The 27,180-nt window shown below is 52.0% G+C and overlaps 1 protein-coding gene across 2 annotated transcripts in view; it reads left to right on the top strand.

Annotated features, from left to right (window-relative positions):
* MAMLD1 (mastermind like domain containing 1) overlaps nucleotides 1–27,180 on the top strand; it is a 222,932-nt gene that overhangs the window by 59,162 nt on the left and 136,590 nt on the right. For both annotated transcript variants that reach the window (XM_070256695.1, XM_070256696.1), the window contains exon 3: nucleotides 20,318–20,409. The gene's annotated coding sequence lies outside the window, so the exon portion shown is untranslated. The remainder of the gene's footprint in view (nucleotides 1–20,317; nucleotides 20,410–27,180) is intronic.

Below are 27,180 nucleotides of genomic sequence, written 5' to 3' on the forward strand. Positions count from 1 at the left end.
TCCTGCCCACTTGGCTTCCAGCCTTCTCCTTGGGCACTGTGCAGGGAGCAGAGCCCTGGCTGTTGGGAGGTGCCCACAGCCACTGCTGGCTCCTTCCCCTTCTCCTGCCAGCCAAGGGCGCCAAATCAGAGGCTCCTCTTCCTTCTGACAAGCAGTGTTTCCAAGTACGTAATACTTAGCTCTGGTGCAGCTCTGCCACGAAATAGTTGTGTGGCTTTGGACAAAATCCTTCACCTTCCTTGCCTCCCTCTGCTATCCGTGAAAGGGAGGGAACAGTTACCTCACAGGCTCCTGGGCAACAACGAGACACACTGGGCACGTGCAGCCGGAGCCACATGCATCTGTTGGCTCCAAATTGGAAGGCTCCACTGTGCTTAGCTCAATCTACTGTAAACCCAGAGCTGGGACGTGAGCTTTCTCGGGATTCCTACCTGGTGTTTTTCTGCCTCGGGAGGTTGGGGATCATTACCCACATCCACCTGGGTTTGCCGAGTTTGGGCTCCAGCAAAAGTCCTTTGCCAAACACTCTCTCCCTCGGCTTGGGAAATAAGTTATGTCAGAGGGGACATTTCGTCTCCATGCACTTGCCTTGTTTACACTGAAATCCTCGAAGTTGGATGTCATGGCGAAGCCCTTTCATGAATTGCTACAGAGGACCTCTCCCTTTCCTGACCATCAGCCCCTCTTTGCAAAGGATCCAGCACCAAAGATCAGCCATCCCACCACTCAAGCCAAGCCTGGCCCTGTTCAACAGGCAGCAGGTGTGGAGGCAAGGCAAGATCCGGCTTCTCCCCCAGGAGCTGACATGGAGGCCACCATGGCCCTTCCACAGGACAGGGGACTTCCAGCTCCACTCCAGATCCCCTTCCTTTGATGGTGGAAAGTCTGAGGCTCCCTCTGGAAACACTGAGCTCTGTCATGACGATGGAAATTGGCATAAGGAGTGGGCCGTATGGTACGGGCGAGAACAGAAAAGAAGACTAGATGTTTCTGTAGAGAGGTAAACATGTCTATGAAAACTCAGCACAGAATAAATTAGAGATTTATTAAGGGACGCTGTCAAGATGAGGTTAGAATAATTCTTATGGAGACCAGAGATGGCTCCAGTTCCTGAGTCCACAGAAGGCAGGCCTGAAGACCTCTCCCCTCACCCCCCAGTTCATCCCACACATCACTTTAGCAGCATCCTCCCTGGGCCCAAACTGTCCTACTTGCTGCCCTTCAGAGAGATCTCAAGGCTCCCATGGCCTTCAGAGTCCCATCCTGAGAGTCTAGAGAAACGTCAACAGGGTTTCACAGATAAAGGAGTTCTGAGGTCAAAGCAGTTGGAAAACCCTGCATTTTCTACCCCCATCATGGAGAATCCTGATGCACATAGCTCAGAAAGGCCCTGAGAAGTCCTGCGGCTGAATTTTGAAGAACATACTATTTCTCAAACGTATTTGAACTGGTGCATTTTAGTGTGACACCGCTATGAACAAGGCGTCCATGGAATGTGACGTGGGAAACAGGGGTGGACACCACCTGCAGGGGCGCCAGAAAGGACCTTGGGCGAGGAGTCAAAAGACCTTGATTGTAGTCCTGACCCCATCACTGACTTGCTGGGTGGCCTTGAGCGAGTCCCTGTCCCATCTGGGCCTCTGTTGGACCTCATGTCTCTGAAAGTCTCTGCTAAGGAGGAAAAGGAAGGAGACAGTTGGCCATGGAGCGGGCATGGGAGTCCAGAGCACCTGGCACAGGCCCAATTGCCATTGCCTCGTTCTGTGATCACCATCAAGCCCTTTGTCCTCTGTGGGCCTCAGCTTGCTCTCTGAAAAATGTGAGAGTTGAGCTGGATGGGCTCTAATCTGTGGTTCTTCTGGTCTTTCAGGGCATTCACGTGTTGGAGGGGACCTGTGCTGGGTGGTGGCCTGAGGACCCTCGCTTAAGGCATTGTGGTTCGGACAAGTTCTACTCCACATTCACTTCCAGACAGGAGCCGTGGCTCTTTCTACCCATGACTTCCTAAGTGCTTCCGGGACTGTGGTTTGAAGGAGGGCCCTTTCCGGGTTCCTCTTCCTTCCATGGAGGCACAGAGCCCCGTGTAAGGCCTCCTATGTGGGCTCTAACCCTATCGTTAGGGACAGAATTTTATCCTCTCAAAATAACACATGTTGAAGTCCTAACTAGAGTACCTTGGAAAGTGACCTTGTTTAGAGAGTTGTTGCAGACGTAATTAGTTAAGACGAGGTCATCCTGGAGTAGAGTGGGCCCTTATCTAATAAGACTGGTGTCCTTATAAAAAGGGGGAGGTTAGACACAGACACATGCACAGGGAGAACACCATGTGAAGATGAAGGCAGGATTGGGGTGATGCTGCTACAAGCCAAGGAACGCCAAAGATTGCTGGCAAATCGTGAGAACCTAGGAGAAAAGCCTGGAACAGATTCTCTCTCACAGCCCTCAGAAGACACCAACCCTGGCCACACCTTGAACTCAGACTTCCAGCCTCCAGAACTGAGAGACAACACAATTCTGTTGTTTAAGCTGGCAAGTTTGTGGCACTTTGTTACGGCAGCCCGAGCAAACTACTACCCCCGTGTTCCCATTCCCTGCCTCTGACTTGGCCCTCCCACTTAAAGTTCAGTGGATGGTGTGAGAACCATGTCCAGGCCATGCTTTACACCTTCAGGCCAGGAGAGTTTGGCCAAGAGGTTTTCCATCAGTCAAGTGCAGCTTCCCCAACCAGCCAGAAGCTGACTTGTTCTCCTTTAGACAGTGCAAGATCGAGAGCCTAAAAAGTGCTCAACATTTGGACCCATAAATTCTCTCTCTGGGATTCTGTCGTGGGAAATTCACCTGTATACAGAGAAGGTTCACAGCCAGAGAGATCCCCCTTGGTGTAAAATGGAGAAAAACCAAGAACTAAGAGTCCATGAGTGAGAGTGGTTAAGACAATAATGCTCCACGCACTTCACCAGAAGCGTGTTAGCTTTCATTCCCTCCAAAGGAGAGTCTGACCCAAGTTTCTTTTGGGAAGTGGTCCCAGGAAATAGAAGGGAGGGACTGGAAAGAATGAAACAAGATATGGTATTGAGTTGGTCACTGCTGTGGGCAACTGGGGCTCAGACCCACTGGGGACACTCTGAAGACCCGATAGCATGTGTCTCAATTGTCTGTCCAAGACAGGGAAGAGAAGACTGTTTAGTTATCTGTTCATCGAAGGCTGCCCCCATGAGTGCTGACTCTCAGTTTCCAGATTTGCAGAGGTGCCAAGAATGGCTAAGCAGACTGCTATGATAAAATAGCTCTGGGGAAGAATGTAGGGGTACCTGGTGCCGCTGAGGTGAAGAGCAAGCCGCCACAATAGGGCAAAAAGGCAGGAGGAGAGGCTATGAGGATGAAAGATGGCTGACACAGGTATGTAGCCATTATAAATGATCTTTGCAACAAAGACGTGATTATCGGGAAAATGCTTATGATAGCATGTTCAAGAGGAGCACAGGGTATGCCCTTGAATGTTTAGTGGCATCACATGTGTATATAAAAACCCTAAATCTGTGCTTAGAAAAAAACACAGGAAGGAAATATGATGAAAAGTTAATAACAGATTGTCCTGGGTAGTGAGATCGTTTGTGGTTCTTTCTTTTTAATTTTCTTTTTTGCCTCTTTCTGTGTTTCCTAAATTTCCTTTGACTAACAGGTATTACTTTTAAAATGAAAAAAAAAAAAAAGCATTAGAGCAGCAGTTCTCACACATGAGTGGGTATCAGAATGACTTGGGAAAACACAGCGCCGACGGGCTGGAGGCCAGCTTCAGGAACGTGCCACCTGTGCGGTGGCAGAGGGCCCCGTGTTCAGAAGGGCCCCACGCTAGGTTTAATGATCTGCTATCATAGTCCTGAAATTCTTAAGAATTTTTGAAGAAGGGACCGAGCATTTTCATTTTGCACCAAGCCCCACAAATTACGCAGCCAGTCCTGGCTGGGCCCTCCTCCCAGAATCTCTGCTTCAGTGGATCGGGGGGTGGAAGGGGGAAGACCCAAGAATTTGTATGTCTAGGAAGCTCTAGGTGACAATAATACTGCTGGTTTTCTAATCATACTTTGAGAACCAGTGTATTAGAATAATGAAAAAAGATTGCACTAACTAAATAGCTCCCAGGTGCATTTAAGAATGTGTTTACAGACCATTAACTACTTTGGAATAGAGAAAATATATTGACAATCAATCAGAAATGAAGATAGGGTTGCTCCCAAATGAGAGTGCAAGTGAATGGAAAGCCCAACATGTGGTTCAGAGACAATGGGAGCCCCAGAGACTAGTGCCCTGTCCAGTGCAGTGGCTTAGCACTGCTCTTGGTACACTCCCTGTGGGTTCCCATCTCTGTCAGCTCCTTTCCCGCTGGCGACAGTAGGCAAGCTGCTTAACCAGTCTCAGTCTAACTTTCATCATTTGTCAAATGGGATAACAAGATCTGCCTCATAGAGTTTTGGGTGATGGTTCAAAGCCTTGAGGCCCTGACTCATGATTCTTGGGGACACGTGCCCCTGGGGAGAACCTCAGCTCCCCTGTTTCTTCTCCACTAGACTGTGAGTTCTACCTGGGAGCAGAACACCCTGCCCCGCTCTGACCTTCTGGGGTCCGCTATTCTGAGGTTGCTAAGAGGCTCTTGAGGATGGAGCTAGGACCGTGGAGGGGAGGCAGGGAGTTGGGTGCACAGAACTGCTTTCCACAATGCCGCGGCTCTCCTGTAGTTAGAATCTGCAGGAGAGCCTGAGGGGTCCCCAGTGAGCCACAACCTGGAAAAGGGGACCACTCCCATCTTCTCGTGTTACTCTCCCAAATGGTGCTCTAAGTCTCTTTTTGGCATTGCCCCAAAGGAGAGTCTTGGAAGCAAGAGGAAAGAGCAGGACACAGATGAGAGAGGGTCTGTCCCCCACCCCACTCCCTGGCTGCTCCCCTGAGACTCGAGTCTGGTGAGATGGAAACCTGCACACCTCTCCTCTGCTCTGGCTATTTTCTCCATGGGGCTCTCACACAAAGTGAGGATGACATGGTCAGTCATGTGAGCCGGGCTGCCGCCAACCACTGCCCTTGTCACAGGCTGGACAATCACCAGCATTAATTTAAGCAACTGGGAAGTAAGGCCTCTTGGATCGATGTTAACACCTTCTTGTGTTATTGAAACAGGTCTTGCAAGGACCAGTGGAGACATTCACTTTGCCACGCCAGCTACCATGCCGGCAGGCTAACTGGGTGTTGCTTGCGCCTGCTGTTGAATCAGGTCTCTTCGGCCCATAGATCAGGGCCAGTAGTCTCAGCCGACAGAAAGAGTGAGCTGCTGGCAATCAGGAGCCTCAGGCTCTGCCACCATCCAACATTGACCCAATTGGGTGACCTTTCACAAAGGCCCTGTCCATCTCTGAGGCTCAGTGACCAATCTGCCAGGGCCTCAGAACACATGTGTCCAGGACCCCCTTGGTTTCAAGAAATCAGATGGGGCAGAAAGAGGTTGCTCAGTCATAGCAGTGGCTGCCTAACAGTTTCGTGAGCTCTCTGCCCCTGGAGGCGTCTGGCTGAAGCTTTGGGGTCAATGCCCAGGCATGGGTGCTAGAAAGGGTATCACTGCTGGGGTTGGGGCTGGAGGCTACCGAAGGACCCTGATGCCCAGCCAGCCCCAGGCTTCAGGGGATGTTGGTGATGGAAAGTGAGTCCAGCCTGATCCAGGACGGCCACTTCCTTCCCTGGCGCCGGAATGATTACCTTCCAGTCTTAGCGGTTCCTTCCCCGCAGCGGCAGTCAGAGAGTAGAAGGCCCAGTCCAGCAGGCCCGGGGCCAATCCTTGACCTCTCCACTGCGTGAACTGGGCAAGCCATTCCCCCGTGAGTCCCATCTGTAGAATGGGTATTATAGGCAGAGCTTCCCATACCCACAGGGAGCATTCTATGGGTCAAATGAGATACTCGGTGGGAATCCCTGAGCGCAGAGCCTGGCACATGGTAAGGCCTTAAGAGCCAACTCCCTTCTGTATTAGTTTCCCGTGGCTGCCGTAACAAATTAGCACCAACTTGGTAGCTTAAAACAACAGAAATTTACGCTCTTACTCTTTTGGAGGTCAGAAATGTGGAATGGGCATCACAGGGCTAAAATCGGGGTGTCGGCAGGCTGTGTTCCTTTCGGAGCCTCTAGGCGAGAGCCTGTCTCCTCGCGCTTTCCAGATTCTAGAGACTGACACATTCCTTGGCTCGTGACCCTTCCTCACGTCACTCCAACCTCTTGCTTCCACCTCACATGTCCCACTACTGACTCTTATAAGGACCTTTATGATTACACTTAAGGTCCACCCAGATAATCCAGGAATCTCCCCATCTCAAGATCCTTGATTTAATCCCATCTGCAAAGCCCCTTTTGCCATGGAAGGTAACAAATTTCCAGGTTCTAGGAATTTGGGTAGTGACATCTCTGCCCTCAGATGTCATTGTTTTGCTGACCACATTTTCTCTTCCTCTCTCTGGGGCCCTCAGCATTACAGTGCACTCCCATTCCTGACCAGGCTGGTTAGGAGCCAACTCGGGGGCCTCAGAGCCAGAAGGGCCCTTAGAGACCACCCACTGTGTCCAGCTCTGTCTATTCCAGCTCCCTGCTGAGAATGTCAGCCACTGAAGGCAGACACACAAACTGGGCATGTTTGCATGATCCTGAACATGTTCCCCGGCCCAGCGTGGAGCCTGCACAGAGTTTGCATTTGGTACATCCGTGCCAGCTACATGTTGTGGAATGAACTTGCAGACACTACATAGACGCCTCCTGATCCTCAAAATTCACTTTCCCCACTTTAACAAGGGTAGCAACTGTTTTACATATTTCTTTTTAACAAGTTCCTAGGATGGAGAGACTGAGGCCCAGGGAGGAAAATGGACTTGCCCAAACCACATAGGGATGGAGCTGGCATTCAACTGGGCACACAGCATCTTAGGTCAAGTTGTGCTTCCCATTGACCTCTAAGGGGCAGATCTGAGGACTGACACTGTGCCGGCTGGCTGTGACCCCCTGCCCCCAGTCCCTCTAATGGGCTCAGAGGTCCCAGAACATCTTCACTACTCCCCCTGGGCTGCTCACATCCATCCCGTCATGCCCACATTAGTGTGGCCCTGGGGGGCAGATGTCAGTGGCTTGACATTTTCAAGGGGGCCAATTAAGGGTTGCTGCTTGCAGTTCACAAACACACATGCAGATGCATGCACACGCACACACACCGACAGACATACACACTCATATATACTCACAGACACAAGAACACACACAGACCAGATGCTTCTCCCACTGGCCAGACTCAAGGCTACCTTTCCTTCACTCACCCCAGAATCGCCGCACTGCTTCCTCTGTCCCCACCATGCACCCCTTTCCCAGCACAGCACTCCAGGGCGGGTGACAGCGGGGGTGGGGAAGTGCAAGCAGAGATGAAAGAATGGATTTTGATCCATCCCCGTTGGGAACGGCTGTCCCATCTAGGAGTCCTGGGACAGGATTTTCCATGCCTTTCTGAAAGGGCCACTCACAGTCTCAGCCTGTGGAATGAATGGGACACTGAGGGTCTGTTCCAGACTTGGCTTCTGTTCACAGAGTGGTGCCTTTTGACTGTATGCCCAAGAGCAGAGAGTGCTGGGGTACTGTGGAAGGGGGGTGAGTGTGCATATGCTGCATGCACGCATCTGTGGGCATGTGCATTTGTGTGGGGGTGTGGCCTTGAGTATGCAACTGGATGCAAGCACATGTCTGTAGGGGGACGAGTGAATTCTTCTCTGGGTGTGCACGTGTACGTGTGTGCGTGCCCATCTGTGGGTTGTGTGCATGTGTGTATGTCTCTGTGTGCCCATCTGTATGCGTGTGTTCCTGCACATGCATGTGTGCATACACGTATGTGTGTGTGTGTGTGTCTGTGTTACTCAGCTCAGGCTGCCATAACACAATTCCATACGCTGCGGGCTTAAACAATAGACATTTACTTCCCACAGTCCTGGAGACTGGGAAGTCCAAGATCAAGGCGCCGACAAATTTGGTTCATCTCTTGATGAGACAGGGTCCTGTCTCTCTTCTTGGCTTATGCACAGACACCTCCCCGCTGTGTCCTTACGTGGTGGAGACAAAGCACTCTGGTCTCTCCTTTTCTTCTTCTGAGGGCACTAATCCCATCATGGAGGCTTCACCCTTAGGTCCTCACCACCTCCCAAAGGCCCCATCTCCCAATCCCATCACATCGGGGGTTAAGGGCTTCAACATATGAATTTGGGGGACACAATAGTTCCAACAATAACAGGGCCTGTGTGTGCGCATGCACACATCTGCACGTGTGTGCATGTCTGCATCTGCATGTGTGCGCGTGTGTGTGTGTGCCAGGCAGTTGGCACTGCTGCCCTCTTGGCATTTCCTGTGCGAGATTGCCTCTTGCCTTCTCCAGACAGGCATCTGCAGCTCCGCACTTGTGCAGTCCCAATCACAACCCTATAATCTCTCCTCTTGTGTGGGTGTCAGGATGATAAACACGGACATAGTCAAAGACACCCCAGAGGCCCCTGGCAGCTTCCATGACCTTCCAGTCTCTGTGCTCATTGTTCTCTCTGCTTCTCTTCCTGGTAATCCCTGTTATTCCCTTAAACCCAATTCCATGGCCCCTCCCCAGGAAGCCTTGCTTGTCTGGCAGCTTGCACCCCAGAAAGCTTAGTCACTCCCTTGCCTGAGTTCCCACAGTGCTTTGCATGTATTGCTCTTATAGCACCTGCCAAGTGGTACTTTAGATATTTCTGTCTCCACAGCTACCAAGGCAGGGCCTGGCACCTGCTTGCTTTGTCATTCCAAGCACCCATTTGTTGAGTGACTGAGAAAGTGCCTAATATTGCCCCATGAAGACCCAGGGCCCATGCCCAGGGGGACATAGTTGTCCAGCCAGGCCCTCTTACGGGTTACAAACCCCTGACGAGCCCAAGAAGAAGGCCTGGTCAGGAAACACTGTGCTGTGGTTTCTCTCTCCATCAAAACCAGCCCTCCCCACTTATAGCGCAGGGCATGGAGGCAGTCCATGCTGGGGTTGAGGGTGGGCCTCCCCCATGTCCTCCCAAACAGAGCCCCCCACCCCCGGCCAGGAGGCTGCAGCTCCATCAAGCATTGGAGTAATCACAGGCCCAAAGACCACTGCCCATCCCTGGGCTGATGGGGACACCAAGATCCAGAGGGACAGCACCTGACCAGAGTCTCTCAGCAGGGCAGTGACAGAACTGGGCCTCAAATTCAGGGGTAACCCACACCCTGTGTGTCATAAGAAAGGCCAGGCCACAAGCCCTGTCCTGCTGCCAAGGAGCTGAGGCTCTAGGCGCTTCCTTTCCCCCAGATACATGGGCAGCAAAGGGACAGGGCAGCCAGATCCGAGGTTCTGGGAGTGCCATGACAGCTCCAGGCACTGCAGCCCACCAAGGAGATGAGGCCAAGGAGCCGGGCTGGCCACAACCCCCGACGTCTCTGAAGGGAATCGTGGGGAACGAGCTGCGTACCGTACAGCCTGTGCTGAGCAGTAACATCCCTCCCCATCACCAGTCGCATTCCCTGTGAACTTAGTGAGCCTTCGCACTGCCAATTTCAGCGAACCGAGGGACTTCCAAATCCCCACTGCTGGACAGGGGAAGAACGCCAAATGGACCCACCTGAACTCAGGGACACGTTGCCCAGCCACGACAGAGCCTGCCCAGAAATGGCAGGGTGGGGTGGCGGGTCGGGGAAGGAGTCTTTGGAGGTTTTATTACTTTTTGCTTTGTGATGACTGGCTGGGAGCCCATACAATTCTTGAATCCATAATAGGGAGTAGGGGAGACTGCAGAAATAAGTGTTATTACCACACAGCACTGCGGTCTCAGCCTGCTTTCACCAGGTCGGGTCAATTAGCAGAATAATGCCGGGCAGGTTTTCGTTTTAAAGGGTTTAATTAAAGTTTGGGTACAATGAACATGCAAGCCACCAATCTGTCTTTCAAGGCGTGTATTATCTGGAAATTGATTGTAACTTATGCTTATTTCCAGAAGTGTAATTCCTTGGGAGACTTTAAAGGCATCCCCCCCTCCCCTCCGCACACGCCAGGCCCCACCCCTCCCACCACAACTTAGTCGTAGCTGCAGGCCCTAGGAGCCCTTCAGTGGGTTCCAGGACCCTTTGCAGAGTGGAGCGCAGCTCTGGAGTCCAATATGCGCTTGGACTGGTGCTGGGAGCCCACCTTGGCTTCTTCCTTCACTCGCAGAGCTGGAGGCCACCAAGCCGGCTTTCCTCGCCCTGTGACATGAAAGAGTAAGACGTGCGCCTCAAAGCAGCCCCTGCTGCCTGGGGCAGCAGGCTTGGGCTTGTGTGCTGGGAGGGCAAGGAGCAGTGCTTGTGCAGAAACAAGCCTCCCTCCTCGCGGGGCCCGTGGGTCAGGACAGGCCTGGTGGGTCCTGCTCCCCATGTAGCTGGCTGGGTGGCTCCTTTAGCGGACAATCCATCAAGAAATGCTAACTGGATGTCTCCTTTGTGCCTGGCACGATGTTGAGCAATGGGTGGGGTGGGGGTTCGGACAGGGTCTCAGCTGCCAGGGGCCTTGGAGTACAGCCAGGAGGCAGCATTTATGGCTCTGGGGTCATTCAAACCTGAGTTGGAATTCTGGCTCCTGGGACCACCCCTGCTGGGTACTGTGCAGCCTCAGGTCACTGTTTCCTCATCTGCACACTGGAGACAGTAAGAAACTGCCTCCCAGCAGGGGATGACACTGGTGAATCTCAGCCCAAGCCTGAGAGAGCCCTACCAGCTTTTGTCTCCACTGCTCCATTCACGTCTGTGGCTGCAGAGCATCAGCCCCATCAGAACTCTGGTTGCCCTGGGAGGACACTCCAGGACCAGCACTGTTTACAGTGGAGAGGGCAGCACTTCAGAGTGGAAGGAGCACTCTGTCCCTGGAGCCACAATGGGACAGGAGGGGTGGAAATAGATGGGCCCAAGGCTGGCATGGCCTCCTGTCCCTGGGCAGCGGGCAGCTACAGCTGACCCAGGGTGGCCCAGGGGCCCTGGTACACCTTGAGCCCTGTGCTGGTCGGTACCTGGGAGCCTGTGGGAGGGACAAGCAGGGCCCTTCAGGTGAGCCAGGCCCCCAGCCCAAGCTGCTGACAGGCAGGGAGACCAGGCCCACAGCGGGCAGGGCTGTGCGCAGGGTCACGTGCAAGTCAGGGCCAGCCCGGGGTCCCTGTGTCCTCAGCTCTGCGGATCCAGCAGCCGCATCCAAGATGACCAGGAGCAATGGGTCTGATGCTGGGTCGCTGGGAGATTTTCTCCTTGGGGACTCTGTTGGCCTGGTCTGCGTGACCCTGGTCACCTGTGGAAGGTGGCATCAGCCAAGCACACAGTCGCCGAGAGCACAGGACGTGTCTCAGAAGCAGCCACCCTGGCCCTAGTCGGCCCTGGCTCTGGCTCACGGGGCATTTCCAGTGGGTTCCCAGGGAGGCCATGGGCGCCCGCTCCCTCTCTCCTGCTCTCCTCCCTTCCTTCCTCTCTTCTTTTGTCCCTCCCCGCTTTCCTTCCATCAGAGGGATACAGAGCCAGGGCCTCAGCTCTGGGTCCCCTCCGCCTCCTGCCTGAACGGCCGTCTCCCACAGCCCTTGTGGAGTAGGCTGCTCCCCGCAAGTGGGAGGGCACTGCCATTTGTCGGCTGGTGGCTTCCCCAGCCTCCCTTGGTGCTGGGCCGCTCTGCAAAGGAGAGTAGGCCACCCTGGGCGCTGGCCCGCAGGCACGTCCCGGCCCGGCCAAGGTGCGCACAGGGCTTTGGATGTGGCGCCAGCGGCAGAACCTCACTCCACCACAGCACAGAGATGGCTCAGCTCATGTGCCCAACATGGCGGAAGGCCCCAGGGGGACACAGCCTGCAGCCCAGGCCTCTCCTCCCTACCGCTGAGCTCTTGTCCTGGCTGTCCATGGTGGGCCCAGGGGAGGGGAGCCAGGGGGCAGAGGACAGACCTTGGAGAGTGAGACTGCTCAGGACAAGCCTGAGGATGAAAGCACGAGGGCAGGTGGAGGCTGGCCCGGCAAGGGGCCCTGGGCCCCACTAGGGTGGGCAGCTGGGGTCCCCACAGAAGCCCCAAGCACAGGGCTCCAGGGACCCAGAGGAGTTTGGCTGAACCAGAAACCACTGTGTGGTCCTGGTGGCCATGGTGACAAAGGAGAGGATGAGGGCGGGAGAGAAGGCCGTCACTCCCTGGGGCTCCCAGCACTAGCTCACCAGCCCTCCCTCTCCCCTCAGCGCCGGAGTTGGGGCTGAGGATACAGTTTCACGGTTTCCGCCCCTTCTTTCCTCTACCCCAAAATAAAAAGGTGGAATCTGAGAGCCTAAAGAATTCCTCAGATTCCTCCCCCGCCAAATTTAGCCCTGGAACGGGCTGGACACCTCATGATGGAGCTGCTGAGATTTTCTGGGTAATGACAATGAGCTATCATTTCCTGGAGGGCCTGAGCTCCTGGCCTGAAACCATTGGGTTTATCACAGTGGAGGGAGGCCTGAGTGCCAGGGTCTAGGGACTGCCTGTTAGACCCACTCTGAGGAGGGAAGAAGGCTGATGGGTCTAGTCATAGGGCTGGGACAGGGCTTCCTGCTCCTGATGGACAGTGGACAGCAGGGCGAGCTGCTGGGAGAATGGAATCTGTGTGGCAACAAAGGGAACCAGTGCTTTAGTGTGTGGGACCATCACAGAGTTTCAGATTCCTCTGTGAAATTCCAGGGAACATGGTTCAGCAGTCATAAGCCAAGCCCCCCCCCCGCCACCCTCTGGAGAAAGGCCCAGGCTTAGACACCTCAGTGTGGGACCAAGAGGCCCAGGAATGCAGCTGGGGGGCCCGCTGGCTTCCGGCATGTCACTTCCACTCTGTGCCTCCAGGTTTTCCATTGTCAAATGGGACTGCCAACTGGACTTCCCATACAGGGCAGTTGTCAAGATGACCTCAGACAAGAAGTCATATTCTACCCATTCTAAGCCTCCGCTTCCTTACCCTTAAAATGCAGCTTTATTGCACACAGGAGGGGCCCAGAGTTGGTTGGGTCCCTCTACATCCTAAACGTAGCCACACCCACAGCATCTAGCACCAAGGCAGGTCACTCTTTCTCCAGCCCCAGCCCAACAGGCCCCCTTTCAGTTCCCTTTAACCTTGTCCCACTCCCAGGTGTCAGGAGCCCCAGGGCTAAGCCTGGCCCTGGCAGTGAAGAGGGGACACCAAAGAAGGTTGATAAGCTGTCCTGTTTGTCCATGACCTGGCCTTCTCTCCACCTTGCCAAGGGCCTTGGTTTTGTCACCTGATTTGGCAAGAGGAAGCTAACGTACGACCTTGTTATTGGCCAAGCTCATTGGATGAATGGCAGTGAATGATAATCCAATAGGCAGCAGCTGGGGGGTGGGTGGAATAAGGAGAGGGCAGTGAAGAGAGGTAGAGAAAGCCCTGAGCTGGGAGCTAGGACACCAGGCTCAAACGGCCCACCCTGCCTTGTTCTAACCACACACTCTTGACATGGCACTCCCGGCCCTCTTCTGGCGCTGCAGTAGACTCTCATTGCCTTTGAAACATGTACCCCTCTTCGAATTCTCTGTTCCTTGTCTATCTTCCCTGCAAGATGGAAGCAGCAGGGGGGCAGTGATGAGGTGGATCTCAGGCACCACTCTACCTCCAATACTAGCACACAACCAGCACTTGATAAGTATGTGGTGGACGTAAGAATGAACAGATGAGCGGAGGAATGGAATGGACAGCAACATGTTTGGTAATCCATAAAGAACTGTGCACACCCCAGGGAGCCTTCTTACGGAAGCCCAACGAGCCAAAGGCAGGAACAAGAACTCAGGCTTCTAGGCTCTTCTTCCTGAGGCGGCCCAGTAGAGGGTGCCTCCCAGGAGCGCCTCGGCTGGGCCAGCTCTTCCTTCTAGACTTGGTATTGGTCAGGGCTGTCTTCCAGGGTATCACCTGCATTCCCTATAAGCAGAGTTGAGGCCCAAGGATCAGCCACCTTGGGGCCCAGAAGGAAATAGAGGCCGAAGCCTACAGCACACCCGTCTGTAGTTGTCTGCTTTGAGGACAAGCTGCTACTATGGATCTGGGGCTCCAAGGTCAGCACACATTTGTACTGCTTCCTGGAATCCTGGCATTTTTCTTTCAGAATAATGGGGGAGTGTGTGTTAAATGTGAGGGGGTGGCAGGGGAAGAATGCTGCCGTTCAGCCCCCTCCCCAGATGATCCAAGAGAGCGTGCCTGCTGTCCTTGTTCAGCTGTTTGAGCTGACCTGTGCCTGGGGTCAGATGACAGACGGCAAGGAAGGGAGGGAGGCAGGGAGGGAGGGAGGAATCCTAGAGGCTACATCTCCTAAAGTTCCTGATTCCTCCCAAATTTTCTTTGTCTCAGCACTGCCATCACTTGCCCCTAGAATGGCGTGCCCTACTAGAGGTTGTTGGATTTTGTTTGTTGGCTTATTGTACGCAAGTATGTAACCAAGCAATGCCTAGCCATTAGCTGTCTATAGCCGGCTCCTGAGACACAAGTCCAGAAAAAGAGTCCTCAACAGTGCCCTCTGGAATGCCTCTATGGGTATCTGGGAAAGAAGGAAGTGGCTTCAAACTCTGTTGTTGAAGACAAGTTTGAAGATGGAGAGCACACTAAGGATCATTCTAGTCTTCCCCTATCATCATATAGATGGGATCACTGAGGCCAGAGAGGGGGCAGGCATCTTCCGAGGTCACCATTGTCAGCCCAACCCAAGGGACAGCCTCCGCATCAGCCCCCAGCCCTGGCTTCATCTGAGCTCAGATCCCCATCAGAGCATGAGGCCTGCAGTATAGCCCTATGGCCAGCATGGGAGGCACTTCTGGAAGTTGCACTGAAGCATGCCCATTTGGGAAATTTGTGGGCCATGGTCATGGCTGTGGTCCTGGCTGGACACGCACTAGGGCATGAGCCTGGAGTTGCAGACTTTGGGGTGGCTCATGAGCGGCGTTGGGTGCACAGGGATATTGAAGCACCACAGCCCGACCAGGCAGCAGATCTGCATCCCCCACTCCTGCAGGCCTGAGCGCACATGCCCAGAAAATACAACCCAGAGACATTTCCAAACAAACTCACAGGCAAATAAAGCCCTGCAGGCCTGGCCTAGACAGGGGCCAAGTTTCGGCCGACCGTGTGGGAGCATTCCCCCTTGGTGGAAAATCTTGGGGAGAAGGGGGATAACAGCTCCCTTGGCCCAAGACTGTGGCTGGCCTTGGGCCTTGGCCCCCAAAGCCTGACCTGGGAGCCAGGGGGCCGCTGCCCCAAGACCTTTGACTTTTGGTCAGCAGGCTGCCCTGAGAGGTAGCCTGCTGTAGAGGTAAGAGCACCAGCAACACCTGCTGAGTTTCCAGCCTGCTGGCCTTGCCTGCCACTGGTGGACTTGCCCGCCCCCCCAATCACATGAGCCAAATCCTTAAAGTAGTCCTTATATATTTATATCCTACTGTCTCCATTCCTCTGGAGAACGCTGCCTGACACAGTGAGTAACTATAAAGTGTGCTTGGGACAGCATCTGGGCCATAAGTTAGCACTACACAAGGGATCCTAGAATAAGCATCCGGCAGCTGTGGGGGGAAGGGCTGGGAGTGACAGCGCATGGAGTACCCGAGCACTCACGTTTGCCCCCACCCCCCACTCATCCCCAAGGAAGCGCATGTGCCCAGCAGAGTTCTCCAGTTAAGTAGGGGTGAATAGAACTTCCCGAAACTCACGAAATGGTTTCTGACCCGAACCGGGTCAACGGAAGACTGTTATCCCACCAGATACCCTGCACAGGAACTGCATAGTACTTATAGTTGGGAAACACTACCTCCCTCCCGAAAATTCAAAGCTTCTGTTACCTAATGCAGATGCTGAGAAGTCCTACTGGAGAGAGAACCATTTAACATTGTTTAACCCAATGTCTCCCAAACTTTTTGATCTCAGAGTCCTTTTTTTCTTTGAAGGGCTATTCTGTTCACGTCTGGTAAAATTTGCGTTCCATAGAACACATTTCTGGAAATATTGGACTCAGTGGCCTATAAACAGCCTTCCAGCTCCCACAGGTTAGGATTCTTTAAATTTCCACAAGACTCATAAACCTGATTGGCTCTCTATTTATTGTCATCCACTCATTGGACTGTTGAGGGATGTTATGACCCACAGACTGAATTCTGATTGAGCACAAATATCTGTGGCCACAACACCCTTGGCAGTGGCCCAGGAACTTGGGAGCAGCATCCATTTGACCATCTGGATTCACCCTGACTGCAGATGAGTTGTGCAGTGGGGTGTAGGCCCGCTGTGGGCTGTGTCCACCGAGAAAGGTTTACAGCAGTGGTTCTGGGCTGTTCAGGGCTTGGAGAGCCTTTTTTTTTTTTTTTTTTTTTGAGGAAGATTAGCCCTGAGCTAACTGCAGCCAATCCTCCTCTTTTTGCTGAGGAAGACTGGCCCTGAGCTAACATCCGTGCCCATCTTTCTCTACTTTATATATGGGATGCCTAGCACAGCATGGCTTGTCAAGTGGTGCCATGTCCGCACCCGGGATCCGAACCGGCGAACCCCGGGCCACCGAAGTGGAGCGTGTGCACTTAACCACTGTGCCACCTGGCCAGCCCCTCGGAGATCCTTCTGAAGAGCTAAGAAGAGTTATGGAACTTGTCTCCAGAAAACACACAGAAGTACATTCATGCACACATATGCACACACAATGTTTTGCATCCAAATCCAAGGGTCTTGTCAACGACCTGAAGCCCTCCCTGGATTTCTTGGGGATGTGTGGACTTGGCTTAAGAAGCCCCTGGAATGCTCTTGGGGCTCCTGGATGGGGCTCACTTCTGACAACCTTTGACGCCTAAGGAAATCTGGAGAGTTCTTACTTGTCTAGGTGTGAGGTGGGGGGCCAGGAGACAGCTCCCACACTTCAGAGCTGGCATTCTAACATGGGCCCTAAGACGGGCGCTTGTCATCTCCTGGTCCTGGCTAAATTCGGAGAGCAACAGGAATTACAGGAGTGCATTGGACAAGAGGTCCGCTCTGGGGCTTCTGCTGAGGGGTTCGAGAATGGTCGGTATTAATCACAAAGATAGCTTCTTAGAGGTGGGGCTTCACGCTGCGATTTGAAGAATGTGGGCTGTGGCTTGGGGGGATCTAAGACCAGTTGTTGCCTGCACAGGGGACAACTCAGGCAAAGGCTGAGGGGTGGTAAGGGGGGTGCATTTCAGAGAGTGGGGGTGGTAGTAAGAAGGAGAACCAAGCGTGGGTCAAGTGGAGGGTAAGCGTGGACTCACTGCAACTCAGGCCACAATCGGTAAACCCGCTCTACATTCAGCAAACACCCCGAGGCCCTCCTTTACGCAAAGTCCCGTCTGGCCCGGCAGACAGGTAGGGCAGGCGGCGCTCCCTCCGTCAACTCAATCCCTCTGGAATTCCCCACAACAGCTGTCCTGAGCCTGCGCCACCAGCCTCCTCCAGCCCTGGCCCCACCCTGACTCTGCCAGCAGCAAACTCAGCTTGGGATTTGCAGAGAAGACCAAAGTTGTCCAACTTGAAGCTTCCATCGTCCTTGCCACCTCAAAGTCACGGTGTACCTCCCTTCCCTCTCTTCCTTCTTTCTATTCAGTCTCAGAGGAAAAAGGGTTGCTCCTTCCCTTGTGGATGGCCAACCCATTCCCCTGGGTCCTGGACCCCATCGAGTCCCATGTCTTCTGGAGCTTCACTTCTTGTAGAAAGGGTACTCGGCTCCGGCTGCCCCTGCTTTTCCCACATCCCCATGACCACCTCTGCTTCTAAGGCTGAAACATCCAGAAACCTTTGATGCATCCCCTCCTCCCCTCACCTCTGCGAAAACACCTGCCCCACAAAAGTGTTGGCCCACACCCCTTTCTCCTGACAAACCTTCTACTCATACTGCATATATCAGCTGAACCTTCACAATTTAGGGAAGCCCTCCTAAACCCCTCCCCCCAGATTACTTAGGGCTCCTATGGTCTCCCACACTCCTGCCCCACTGGGTGCAGCCCCTGTACGGGACATGTTACACCAGGAATATAAATGTTCTGTGTTTGTCTCCTCAACTAGTCTGGAAACTCAGTGAGGGCAGGCATGTGCCTACTCTCTTAGTCTGCAGACTCCAGAAAGTCAAATCTGAGACAAAAACTTATGTGTGAATATTTTTCGGGGGAGAGTGACACCAGGGAGCGGAAGTAAGGGGCAGGGGCAGTGATGCAGGGAAAGAAGGACAGTCAGTACAAGACCGTGTTTATCAAGCTGGCCACTGTGAAAGGCAACTGGCTGCTTGAATTTATGGGACCATCCGAGAAGCCATATGAAATGCATCTCGAGATCATCCATTGTGGAAGAAAAGGGGAAGCAGTTATTTCATGGAGTGTTAACACCCCCAAAAACCAAGGTGCACATGTGTGGGTGCTGAGTGGTTCCCACAACGACCCATCCCTTGGCTTGGGGGAAGGAGGGGAAAGCATGCGTCACAGACACTGCAAGGTGCCAGTAGGTTGCACCAGCATGAAGGTGGTCAGAATTTTCACAAAACTGGTCTCCACAGCAGTGACTGGAGTAAGAGATGGGTGAAGCCAAGAGAACCTGAAGTGGGGCATTAAAAAGTGTCTGATACAGTCCATTCCTTGCACCACATAGATTTGCTTGTATCCTCCATTGTACCCTGTTCCCATATTACAATATGGGGCTTCCATTTTTGAGAAAACAAAATGCTCTCACTTCCTTCTTAAGACATTTGAAGTCTAAGACCAATCTACCCAGAAGCCCTTTCAAAGTGATAGGCAGTTGCAATCTTTGCAAAGACTTCATGCAGGAGGGTTGGTGAAAAAGTGACGGTCCTTGGTGCCACAGCTGATCCCTAGGCCATAGTTGATATTCATCATCTCCCTCCTCCACCTCGTATTCTAGAAATGTTCTTCCCTGGGCCAGCACTTTGGCTGGTCTGTGTTGCTTGCCTGGTGAGGTGACTCAGGCCTTTATCCCCAGAGAGTCTAAGCCCTTAGCTGCCGGGCCATTGTTGGGCCATGGTTCCTGCAAGCACCCATTCACCTTTGTTACTGGACAAGGAAGCACCAAGAAAACACCCCCATTGAATTCCCTGGGCCCTAAACATATTCCTCCCTGCCACCATTGCATGGAAGCAACACTAAGCCCTCCTTTCTTTTCCTGCTGGTTTACTGGAATGAAAACCCTAACTGACTATATGGTCATTGTGGCTTCAAGTTCAATGGAATCCTTACTGTGACCCCTGATGGAAATATTCTGTCCCATCAAAACAGAACTTCTAATCTGGAAGAGACTAAAGCTTCAGGGACAGGAGGCATAAATTCAACAAATGAGTCACTGAGAGTGATGGTGAGGAGGCCCACTCCTATGTCCACCCTTTGGTTTGCGGATGTGTGGGTTTTAGCTATTGAGGACCATGTGTTGGTCATTGGATCCGTGTATACACCGCATCCCGGAAAACAGCACCTCAACCCCACACTGTACTGTCCCCAAGCTGGCATCTTAGCTAAGTCTTTAACAGGCTATTCTATTAGGCCTACTGCTACTGAGTGACTGGGCACACAGTAATCTCAGTGAATCCTGTGCCCAACGTTGTACCTCCTTTGCCATTAACACGATTTTCCAAGCAGGTTCCTTCCAGGCCCCTAGCCAACTAGTGTATTAATTTTCTAGGGCTGCCATAACAAAGTATCACAAATTGGGTGGCTTAAAGGACAGAAATTTATTGTCTCACAGTTCTGGAGACCAGAAGTCCAAAACAAAGGAACGAGCAGGGTTGGTTCTCTCCGAGGGCTGAGGGAAGGGTCTGCTCCAGGCCTCTCTCCCTGGCTTGTAGACAGCCATCTTTGCCTGTGTCTCCTCACATCGTCTTCCCTCTATATACAGCTCTTTGTCCAAATGTCCCCTTTGTATAAGGACACCAGTCATATTGGTTTAGGGCCCACCCTACTCCAGCATGGCCTCATCTTAACTAATTAAATCTGCATTGACCCTATTTCCAAATAAGGTTACAATCTGAGGTACCAGGGACAGGACTTCAACATATGAATTTGGAAAGTGGACAAAATTCAACCTGTGGCAACCAGCTAAGCCAATTGCCACTGCCCAGTCGTCCATCCTTTTGTAGGCCACTTCCTCTACGCCAAGTTGACGACCAACCCCACCCTCTAGGAGTATTTCCCTTTACCGCTGTTCTTTCTACCATCGCCAAGTGGGCTTGGAATGTGGCAACAGTCCATTTCTCTTTCAGCTTTCACCAATACATTGTGCCAACCAATCTAAGGACGAGGCCCAAACTATTTTCTCCTGCATTGATGGGTCACAGGAAAACTCCATAAAGCCGTAAGTATGAGCTGTGGGAAATGTGTGGTTAATACAACAGATGCAGCCATCTGTTTAAGTAAGTTACTTGAGTCTATGGACCTTCTTGGATCCAAAGTCAAATCATTATTTTCATCATACAAAGGATGTGCTTGCCTGAGCTTATAACTTAGTAGATCTAATAATACCCAGCTTACGATGGGCAACTGCAGTCTTATGGTTGCTTGGGGTTCCACGGTCAAGCGCTAGTTCTCTACCAAGGCCCAATAACACTCCAAAAGCTTTTATCAAAGGAAAGCAATCCTCTGCCACAGAAAGCATGACCTTTCTCCAAAACCGTAGGAGTCTGCACTGCGACTCTGCTGTTAGAGATTGCCAAAGACTCCACACAGCATTTCCGTCTACCACAGATACCTCTAGCACCACTGGATCTGATGAGTCATTAGGCTCAAGAGGGAGAGTAGCTTGTACTTCAGCCTGGGCCACTGCAGAGCCCTCTCTTGTTCTAAATCCCACTCAAAACTGGCAACCTCTGCACAACCCAATAAATATCTTGGAGCAAAATTCCCAACTTCATTCTACACTGCCTCCAAAATCTAAAAGACCCTCCCGGTGCTGTGTCTCTTTCTTAGGGGTAGGCAATTCACAGTAGAATAATTTGTCCTTTTTCTTAGGGGAGATGTCACAGTGTGTTTTAGATCATTAGACCCCTAAAAATTTCACTGACATGGCAAGCCCATACATCTTCTTGGGGTCTATCTCCCACCCTCTTATTTGCATGTGTCTTACAAGGACGTCTGAGGTACTTGTCACTTGATGCTCACCAGGTCCAATTAGCATGATGTCAGTAATTTTATCAATATGATGAGCCAGTGTGATGTTCTGTGAAATGTCAAGAAGATCAAGGCCCCTATAGACTACATTGTGACAGCAGAGAGCAGAGAATTCCCCTCGCCCTGGGGTAAAATAGTGAATATGTACTGCTAGCCTTCTTGTGTAAAGGCAAACAGCTTTTAATCTCATTTATTGATGGGGATTAAAATAATGCATTCTCCAGCCCAAGAGCCACATACCAAGTGTCAAAGGATGTTCTGGTCTGCTGCAGTAAAGATAGCACAGCCAGCAGTGCAGCCACAACTGGTGTGACCACCTGGTAGAGTTTACCATAAGCGGTTCACCATAGTCTGCCACAATCCATCTGGTTTTTGCTGGAGCCGTATAGGTGAGCTGAACAAGGATGTGATGGGGACCACTGCTTTTTCATCCTTTAAATCTTTGATAGTGAGACAAATTTTTGCAATACCTCCTAGTGTTGCTTCTGATTTCCCATCTCAGCTGAGGAAGCAGTTTCCACACTTTCCACTGGATCCTTCCTATCAAAATAATTCTTACTCCATGAGTCAGGATGCTAATGTGAGGGTTCTTCTAGCTGCTAAAAATGTCTATCCCAGTTATATACTTGGGAGCCAGAGAAATGACCACAGGATGGGCCTACAGCTCCATTAGACCATTTGTCACCTGACCTCAGTAAGTCCCCAGTCTAACAAGAAAAACATGATGGCATTTTTGGTTTTTTGATACTAGTGTAAGCTCAGACCTTGTATCCAACAGTTCTTGACAAGTATAAGTAGTCCCCTTTCCCTGTCATGGTTCCCTTCACAAACGTCCTTAGACCCCTTTGCAGAAGGATTGGGAGAATATTTGTCATATGTAATTGCGGTGGCACTGTAGGGCTCTTCCACAAGGAGAGCAGTCTCCCCTTCAATCTGGGCTCTGGGTTGGAGAAATGACATAAATCCGGAAACTGCGTAAGGAATTGAATTTTTCATTGTGGTGGCTGATATCCGTGTTCTGCTCATAAGCTGCCGATGTTTTTCTGTTAGACTAATCGGATGACGCCCTCATTATCTCCCACCTATCTGTCCTAGGAATGCAATGGTCTGTCGGTCATCACACAGATCCCAGCAGGTGTGACACCCCAGTGGCTACTCTGACCTTGCTTACATTACTATGATGGTTAAGTGTTGCCACCTGACCTCTGCCATTCTAGAGTCACATCTCCACTGATACCAGAGAACTCAGTTCCATGGTGTATCTCATACTGTAAAACTCAACCTAGAGAAAACAGCTACTTAACAAGCTCTCAAATATGCTAGTGCCCCTCTCGCCTACCGCCTTGGTGAAGGAAGGGTTCTTCGTCCCACCCAAGGAACACAGTCAAATAGTAGGTTTTCTGATATCACGTAATCTGTTCTAATATCTCTCTGAACATTACGCTTCCTTCCTCAATACTATACCAAGAAAGTTACAGCAGCTCCATCTCATTTATTCTAGGCTACTGTCATGGCAGGCTTCAAGGAGCCATGTCAGCAGAGTATTAGGACTCATTCCCAATGTCTTTATCTGAACCTTGAATCCCTGGGTACAAGTGAGTGCCACCATGTCAATAGATTCTCCCCTGTCTACTCCCTGGGTCCAATACCGTCAATATCCAGCCCCCATAAGCGTTCTCACAATTCTTACTAGTATATATTAGCCAGTTTCTGCAATTCCTTTGGCAAGTAAGCTATTTTCTTCCAGAACAAGAATTGTACTTCCAAGCTTGGGCTGTATTCCAAGCCTGAGATCTGACCCTGGTTGTCAGCCTAGAGGCAATGAGAGGTAGTGAAGGTGGGTCTTGAAGAGGAAAAGCATCATCTTGCAAGACACCTACATCAGATGATGTCATTGCAGGGTCTCTACAGTGTGGCAGGCTGCTCTCCTCTGGCAAAGAAAAGAGGCTGCCAGCATGAAGAGTTCTGGAGACTTTGAGGGTCCAAGATTCTCAGGCTTATCCACCCAAATGTCCCCACCTCAGGTCTCAATTTCCCACTGTTTTCCCATCAAGACCTTAATATAGAAAACTATTGAAGCTGTATTTAATCTTCTTTGCAACACTCTATTCTTACAATTTGATGTTGGGTCTAGTTTTCCTCACGGTCTGAGGATTCCTTTGAATGCTTCCATAGGGGCCTTCTAGCTTTCACAGGGTGTTTTGAATTCACGGGTGGCTGACCGAAGCCCACCATTTTCTTTATTGCAAGTTTCTCAAAGTAATAAAAGCCAGACAACCCCCCAATCCTTACGATTACCATTGTCCCTATAATATTTGAGTGCTATCACTACCACATAACCACGTGCTTCACAAGTGAGAGTCTAGATAACTGTGATGCCACTGCATGTCAACGCTTGTCACCATCCCTCTTCCCACCAGAAACGGGGTCCGTATTACCATCTGACTGGTAGGAGATCTAGCCCCCAAATCCCATCTTCAGGACTTCTAAGGCCCTTCCTAGTACCAGCTATCTGGTTCTCCGGAATGCAGAGCATAAGACAAAGGCTTATATGTAAGTATCTTTATTGGGAAATGTGATCCCAGAGAGCATGAGTGAGAGATGGGGGGGACGAGGGGAGCACCATAGGGAAGGAGGAAGAGCCAAAAGACAGATACGCTATCTAATTATGCACCATAACGGGTGACTGTTTGCTTGATGCCACATAACCCTCTGAGAGCCAAATGAAATATGACGCAGAACTAGGGGGAGAAAGGGGAGCAGCTATTCCTCATCTCCTTTCCCCGTTGGTCAAAGTTTCTTTCCGTGGGAATGTAACTCCCCTGCATGCGCACATACCAAACAAGTCCCCCTGGCATTCCATGCCACAGTGTCAAAAGAGAAGGCCCAGGCATGCATTGTAAGCCTGAGGTGAGGTGCTGTCGAGCTGCACCCGCATGCATTTTGTTGGACCCCACGTAGAAAGAACTGGTTGCTTCAGAGGTGGCTGGAATAAGAGACAAGTGAGGTGAAGCAGCTCCGATATGGTGCAGAAGAGCTGTCGGTAGCCTTCCCTTTTTTATCAGATCTTTCTCCCACAACTAGTGTGGCGCTGGAGCGAGGTGCTCAGCAGATACTTGGGAGAGCATGTGTGAGTGCCTACTCCTTCTCAGGTTGGAGGCTGGAGCTGGGAGTCACAGACAGGGGCGAGGAAGGAAGTGGACCACCCGGCTTAGGATTCCTTCCAGGCCCAGGAGCCTGGTGGTGGGGAGGACCAGGGCTACAAGGCAATACAGGCTTCTGCTTCCTTCCTGCCAGGGGATGGAGGCCACCATTTTCCAAGCAGAGGGACAATGGATCATTCGGAAGCAGCAGGAATCCTTTAAGAGGGAGTAAAGGAGGGAGGCTTCTGGGGAATAAGAGGGCAGAGTGAGTCCCAAGAGATGGGAACAGGATCCAATCGGGGCCACCAAAAAAATCATAAAAGCATCCACTTGAAGTCCTATCTGCTCCTATCCGCAGCTGGGCCTCTGGAGGAAGTGGGATGAAGGGTTCTTTAGGAGACAGTGAGTGGAAACCGAGCAGCAGGAAGCAGCACTGGCTGTCTCTCTCGGTGCTTTCAGCAATGGATGAGCTGCTTGCGACTGAGTCCATGGCTTCAAGCAAATGGAGGGAGGTCCGTAGGCAGGATGCCTTCGATTTGCTCCATCCCACAGTCCCAGGAAACCACAATTGAAAATCAATAATCACTAATAAATCGCTAAGTAATGTTACACTGGCGAAACGGCCATTTCATTAGTAGGAACGAGCCCTGAGCAGAGAGCAAGAGGAGGCGGCATGGAGCTTGCAGGGGACAGCTAGTTCTGGCCTCCGTCAAGGGTAGCAAATGTTCTGCTTGCTGTCCATCCTACTATAGGGAAACGTGGTCCCTTGCGGCCGCAGCTTCTTAGGGATACAGAAGTCTTTCAAGGCTTCTGCTTTGATTCCCCCAGCCTCACTGAGCCCACAGAGTGGCACGGTGGGCTGGTGTCTATGAGGTGGCCCTTCAGGAATAAGGACACAGTGTGTGGCTGTAGCTTCACAGACAGGGTCAGGATGCTGGAATGGGCAATGATGCATCCACGCAAGGAGGACTTCCGTGGGACACGGCTAGGGACGGGGGCGGGTTGGGGAAGAAGCTGAGCCCTGCATGGCCACCGATGGGAAGCTTCTGGATACCCACTTGCAAGGGTCAGTGTGGCACCATGTCTAGCTCGCTTAGAACGCCACAGCTCTAAAGTGGGCTGCCATGGCTCTCCTAGCCAGCTAGGCATCTGCCACCAGGTCCGGGGATCTGATTACTAAAGCAGTTTGTTTTGCCGCTGATGCAACGTGACACCAGCCTGTGCGATCTGCTCTGGGCATCACGTTGCCAGCACACACAGCAAAGAGATGGAAATTTGGCTGCTGCAAAAGGCACCGATTTTGCCTTTTTCTCTGAATCTCCTTTCTCTGAACAGCAGGGACATTTCAGTCCCATGTAAAGCACACTCTCTTCCTCCTGGCAAATGCCCAGTACCGTAATTCCCCATAGAGTGCCACCTTGGAAGTGCCTTGGGCAGCATCTCAGGGGCAAGAAGACTGCTCTGCATCGTAGGTCCTGAGGCGCTGGGGGAATAACGAGGAGCCCAGAGAGAAGGCACTTGGATAGCAAAGCATCTTCTCGGCCTCACTTGCCTCTGCACTCAGGAGAAAGGGCTGGCGAAACAAATGTCCCAGCTCACAAGGAAGAGCAGCAAGCCACTTCCTTGTCCTTTGGTTTCATTACTCAAATTGCACCAGGTGACATCTCTACTCATTCCTCAAGGCAGCAGGGCTTCCCCGCAGGCAGACATGCCACGCGGCCGGGAGGCAGGCCAGCGGAGGCATAGCCGCAGCTCCAACACAACTGGGGCTACCTGCAGCCCAGGACGGGTCTCTCAGCCACGAGGGCAGGTGGGGAGGCCTGCCTGGAAAATGCTGCAGATGGGAGGCCAAGCCTGTGGGAGAGGCAGAACCTAAAGCCCAGAGAGGGAAAGGAGCTTGCCCCAGGTCCCACGCTGGGCCACTTGCAGGACTGAGCCAAGAGCCCAGGGTCTTGCCTCCCGGGCCAGGCCTCTTATCATTGATGGAACTGCCACCAATAGACTCCTGGCATCACTGGCTCTTTAGGGGCCCACCCCCTCCCCACATACACACATTTGTTTGTCTGTTGCCCGTTGGTGCACTAATGTCACTTCATGTACAGGACAGATGGACTGTACTTGAGAGCTGGAGGGGCCCTTGGGCCTCACTTTGCCTGGCCCCCTCACTGGGTGGATGAGCATGCTTCGCCCTCAGCAAGCATTTTGCAGCAGCAGCAGGTAGAAACTGCCCATACCTGAATGACAGCTAACATCTGACAGATATTAACTCACTCGAACCCTGTGAGGTAGGTACCCCGAGTAGCCCCATTTTACAGACGAGAAAACAGAGGCACAGAGAGGATAAGTAAACTGCCCAAAGTCACACAGCTGGTAAGTGGCAAAGCCTGGATTGAAATCAGGCTAGCTCCTGGTTGCTTGCTTTGACACTATGCTGTGTAATCTCGCACAGGGTCAGTGTGAGGACCCAATGAGTTAATATGTGGCAGGTGTCAGCACCTGCTGTTAAGGCTCCTCCAGCTCTCAAGTGAGCTACATCCGTGGTGTCTAATAATGAGTGTGAGATGGTTCATCACTGCCCCCTCAAGAGTGTATTAGCCCAAGTCCAACACTCTGCACACAGTAGGTGTTCAGAAAAGGCTCTTCTGTGTATTCTATCAGTCAGACACACTGGCACTTCTATAGCGCACACCAGCTGTGTGCCGGACCCCGACATGATAAACGAGAGCTGGTGCCTGAAATCCTGCAGCACTTAGTCTAGTGGGGAGACAGGCGGATTTGCAGTCTCAGGCCAGGGTCCCGAAGACGGCACCAGAGGT

The sequence above is a fragment of the Equus caballus genome, chromosome X (genome assembly GCF_041296265.1).
Source record: "Equus caballus isolate H_3958 breed thoroughbred chromosome X, TB-T2T, whole genome shotgun sequence".
Classification (NCBI taxonomy): Eukaryota; Metazoa; Chordata; class Mammalia; order Perissodactyla; family Equidae; genus Equus; species Equus caballus.